The 5549-nt window shown below is 33.4% G+C and overlaps 1 long non-coding RNA gene across 1 annotated transcript; it reads left to right on the forward strand.

Moving 5' to 3' along the window:
• The first annotated feature begins 2733 nt into the window (after window positions 1–2733).
• On the forward strand, window positions 2734–4739 carry LOC143198361 (uncharacterized). Its single transcript, XR_013006201.1, has 3 exons — window positions 2734–3014; window positions 3285–3422; window positions 3479–4739. It is a non-coding gene; the product is annotated as an uncharacterized LOC143198361 (long non-coding RNA).
• The last annotated feature ends 810 nt before the right edge of the window (window positions 4740–5549 follow it).

Below are 5549 nucleotides of genomic sequence, written 5' to 3' on the forward strand. Positions count from 1 at the left end.
GTTGCCGCATCAACTCCAAGTTTTAGTTCATTTTGGCTTTAACATATAACAAAATTCTAATCTAAATAAAATAATTAAACAAACATACTGTTGTCAAATACAATTTATTTTAACATTATAGTATATCTAATGCATAATGCAGGATTCAAAACTACAATTAATTATACAGTTATAATATTTTGTAGGTTATATTGCTATATTGCTTCCACGTTGCTGTCATTTAGCAACCTTAAGTTTTAAGGCGAAATCTTGGATCACTTCATGTATCCATTTGATTCAGAACTCATCGTGCAGCTCTTCGTTGTTTTGGAGGCGTTGGATTAGTAGTTGGTTTGATGTTTTAGTGCAACCCCATATTTACACTCCCTAGGACCAATATTGCTTTATGATTTCTCTCTTTATATCAGAGTAGCTTCTTTGCGCCCTGAGTGATAGTTAGAGTTAGCAATATTTATTACTGCGAGTAATTCGTTTCCTTTTCGAGGAAACACAGTAAAACCCCCTGCAATAATAAATATTGGGCCTAATTTTTAATGTTATTTTGTATCTTGGTGAACAATCTTTCTTTACAATACTAACTATCGTAACTTGTATTTCTTCTTTTTATCTCGTCTTGTCGGAAATGCTGTATATTTTATTTTATTATTACATCTGTTCCTGCTCGAGTAAGTTCACTGGTTCACTGGGTCCAGTATGCACCAAAACCCCGTAGTTGTGTGTAATATTTTTAGAATAATGAGTCTCCGATATGAGAGCTATATCTATGTTATTTGTTCTCAGAAATAGTTCTAGCTCCCGGATTCCCTGATTTAGACGAATTTTTATTAATTTTCATATTTGAGAGTCGATTAGTACTAACACAAAGTGAATTTTATAGATTCATTCGGTTACAAATTTCGACTCATCAGATAGATTTACAGATAAATTTGCTTTGTTCGTAATTTAATTTCGTGTATATGTCACAAAATTGTATTATTATTTTTGTATTGTTTAGGCTCACCACCGATTTCAAAGTAATCAGTTGGTAGTAGTTAAAATAATACTATAAATAGATAAATAGGTTTAGGTAGGTAACATAACTAAGATGTCTGAATAAGAATTAATTAAAATGTAAAATAGATATTATAAGTGATTATATTGAATATTTTTATTAAAATGTTTAATATAAATCTGTAATAAAATATTCTATATATAGATAGGAAATGATGCCAAATAAGTTAGATTATCACAATATTTTCATGTTTGCAAAAAATCTGCAATAAATATACCATAAGATATGATAAGATAAGATACCTGAAAAACCTATCATCATTAATTCATAGGCTTCGCTTGTGGAGAGTATCAACTCCTTAACCAATACGCAGCTGTTGGTGCAGCAGGACTTGGAATATTCTTTACTAAAACTCATTAGAGTTGGCTTCATTTCTAATGCGATCTCAGAGAGAAACATGTGGAATTTGTCTTAGGCAGAACATTCGAAAAACCTCAAACTTACAATTGGCAGACTGTAACAGTGTCTAAGTTTCTAAGCCATATAGAGAGATTGGCAAGATAAGCGTTCGAAAGCGACGCATTTTGATCTTGATTGTCATATTTCCTGTCTTCCACATACACTATCTTAGAGAAGAAAAATGTTCTGGTGCTTGTTGGATTGGGCTTTTACTTCTGCTGTACAGACTCTTCTACTACTCTAACTACACATTCTTCTGCTACTTGAAAAATTTTAATTAAATCTACAATAAATGACCTCACTCACCATCTGCGTTATAGCCACTTAAGTTAATTACTTAAATTTGCTTAATTTAGTCACAATAGAACCGTAAATATAGAAAATGTATCTCCACTGGTCTGTAGCCTAACAGATTCTGTCCATGTATCAGTATTTTTAACCGACTTCGAAAAAGGAGGAGGTTCTATGTACGGCTGTATATATTTTATTAATGTATCTTCTCCGATTTTTCCGTAAATTATGGACCGATTTTCAGAATTATTTTTCTATTCGATAAAGTGCCCTTCTGAGGTGGTCGCATTGGAATCAAATTAGGATTAGGTGGGGGAAGGGGGGAAATCGAGGTAAAACCTCAAAATTCAAAGACACGTACAATGTTTTCACATATTTTTTCTGTAAAATAATCAGATATTTGTTTATAATGTTATTGCTAAATGACGTGACGAAAAAAACGTATATATATGCATATATATACAAAAACATATATATATATAAATATATATATATATATATATATATATATATATATATATATATATATATATCTATATACAATTTAACATAATATGTTATCGTTTCTTTCGAATCCATTTAATTCGTCACAAGTTTTATTAAATATTCTATTATTATGTTATTATAGGTTTTTCAGATAACTCATCTGATATCATATTTAATATTTCATACGTACATCATAGTATTTATCTTAGATTTTGTTGTAAGTACCTATATTATTTATCGTAGTTAAGTCAATTCCCAAATATAAATTATCATTTCCTTTAAAGTTTATATTGTATTAATTAAAACACATATAACTTAATGCAATAAAGTCATACCGAAATCCATTAAATAAAACATAATTATTTATGCTTTAGCAGATTGGAAAATGGCCTGTGTGGGCTTAATTCTCAATTCTTATTTAAATTGCTTCCATAATTGACTGTTTCAATGCATTTACACACGAAAAATAGCTACTACAACGAATCATCCGTGTTTTCAATCGTATACACATCGTTTTCTTAGTCAATAACAACCGGTCGGTCACGTGAAAAACTATTTGTTTCATAATCGCAAAAACTATTTGCTCATTTTCGTGTTAATCGATGATAATGGGGTACAGATAAAGAAGCGATTTCGTTATTTGACGCCAATGTGACCAGAGCTTAGTTCCGCTTCGCAGCAGGACGAAGCAGAAATCCCAAAACGCCGATTGGGAATTCTGATTATCACTGTTCGCCCATATAAAACAAGCAAGCTCGATATTTAAATGAAACTTGTCTAATCAATGGTAATTTTACTGAGAATGTTCATAAATTACAGATAAATTATAATACATAATCTCGGCCGGTTAATTAAAATGACCGTGTATAAATTTTGAGTAAATGTTCGGTGTAAATTAAAGTATTTTCTTTGTATAAATGTTTACGGATGCGTGTATAAATTTGACAGTTGTCGGATCATTAGTTTGTGAATTATAGTATTTTGAGTGAAGCAACTTTTGTTATTGTGAAAAAAATTGATAAAAGAAATTGTGTTGATAAAATATTGCTTTTTGAAGGGAAAACATACAGTTGAAGGCAAAACTTGGCTTGATGCCGAGTTTCCGGACACTGCCCCCAGGAAAATCAACCATCAAAGGGTATATTTTTATGTTAAATAATATGGAAACAGAACTCATTTGAAAATTATAGTAAAGGTAAGAATGACAAATGGTTTTATGTAATTAATACTTATATCTTTCTGATTTTACAGATATTTCGAAAGATGAGAAAGCTAAATGTTATAAGGAATAGAATAAAAAGAAGGTTATAATAATAATGATGGAATACTAAGATGGTTCACAACAATCTTAGTTAATAATATTGAAGGACAATCATTATAAAACAGACAGTAACGGTAACATAGTCATTATAAACTATGCTATGATGAAGTATGACATGTGCATTCGGTAAGAAGCGAAAGTAAATCGCGACGTACCAGCTTATACCCTAACACTAACAATAATGGACGTAAGATGATATCAAAGTAGTAGTACTCGCTAGGGTAAATCTAAAAGGATGATACATTGATTATAGCGACCCTCCAACTTTTCGACACTATTTTTGTAGAACGATTTGCCCTTCGCTTCAAAATAGGCCTCAATTTCGGCGATCACCTCTTAATTCGACGAAAATTTCTTCCCATCGTTTTCACTGACTTGTGACAAGGTGCATTGTCTTGGTGAAGCAGTAATTTTATTTCTTCAAATGCGGCCGTTTTTCTGCTGTTCCGTCCTTCAAACGGTCGAATAACCCTATGTAATAGTCGCCGTTAATGGTCCTTCCTTTTTCAAGGTAGTCAATGAAAATTATCCCATGCGCATCCCAAAATACAGACGCCATAACCTTGCCAGCCGACTGTTGCGTTTTTCTACGCTTTGGAGCGGGTTAATCATGTGCAGTCCACTCAAATGACTGTCAATTGGACTTCGGAGTGAAATGATGGAGCCACGTTTCATCTATTGTCACATATCGACGCAAAAAGTCGGGTTTATTACGCTTGAGCATCTTCAAATACTGCTCCGAATCATCAACTTGTCGTTGTTTTTGGTAAAAAATGAGCTCGCGCTACACCCACTTTGCCTAGAGCTTTCTCATACCCAAATATTCGTGAATGATATGATGTACACGTTCAGTTGATATCTTTAAAGTGTCTGCTATTTCATTCAATCTCAATTTACGGTCATTCAAAATGATTTTATGGATTTTTTTAATGTTTTCGTTAGTAACAACCTCTTTTGGGCGTCCACTGCCTTCATCGTCTTCAGTGCTCATTTCACCACATCTAAACTTAGCATACCAATCCTTGGTGGTTGATTTTCCTGGGGCAATGTCCGGAAACTGGACATCAAGCCAAGTTTTTGCTTCAACTGTATTTTGTCCCTTCAAAAAGCAATATTTTATAAACACGCGAAGTTCCTTTTTATCCATTTTTTTCGCAATAACAAAAGTTGCTTCACTCAAAATGCTATTATTCACAATGATCCGACAGCTGTAAATTTATACACGCATTTTTTGAGGGTTAGGGCTAACTAAAAAACATATGGATTTAATTCTAGTAGCGCTATCTATGTGTCAGGCCGGGGACTTTTCAGTTGACCGGTTATTATCACTATTGGTAAGGTATTGGAGGTAAAACGAAATGAAACAGTGGTGTTTACATTATGTGACCATTATTTATTCGCTATATAAAAAAATTTGAAAAATACAATTAGATGAAAACGGATGGCAGCGGTGTTACCTGGAGACGAGGCTTGGGCAGTCGATGATGAATCGAAATACCCTTCATCTGGGATTATATTTTTGGGTATTTTGTAGACCGTTATTCCACGATGTAAAATTCGACATGCCTCAAGGTCGCTACACGCCATTAAAAAAATTTCATAAATTTTGCAAAAACCGTGCAGTGCGAGCTATTCCTCCATTAGAAACGATCGCTGTACGAACGTTTAACACCCGAAATCGCACGTCGAACATAGACGCCTCTAACGCTAATTAATCAATGTAGCAATTACTCAGAAAAAATGAAAACAAATAAGGCAAACGACAGATACCGCACGATATTTGTTTCATTTTACGGCCAATAAATCATCGGATTCCTTTTCCGCCGGCGCTAAGATTCTCGCCTTATCGGTCAACAAGTCGCACCCGAGAAAAAAACAAATAATTTGTTAATGTCTCCGACCCACGACCCCGTCGGTCATTAATCAAAATTTAGAGATTTTTTGGAGCCAGTTTTATGATGCGGTCGCGGTAAACTCCGTCTGTACGCGGAATGTTATTCG

The sequence above is a fragment of the Rhynchophorus ferrugineus genome, unplaced genomic scaffold, assembly GCF_030347505.1.
Source record: "Rhynchophorus ferrugineus isolate W39M unplaced genomic scaffold, kcgeb_rfMv2 rfM6, whole genome shotgun sequence".
NCBI classification, from domain to species: Eukaryota; Metazoa; Arthropoda; class Insecta; order Coleoptera; family Curculionidae; genus Rhynchophorus; species Rhynchophorus ferrugineus.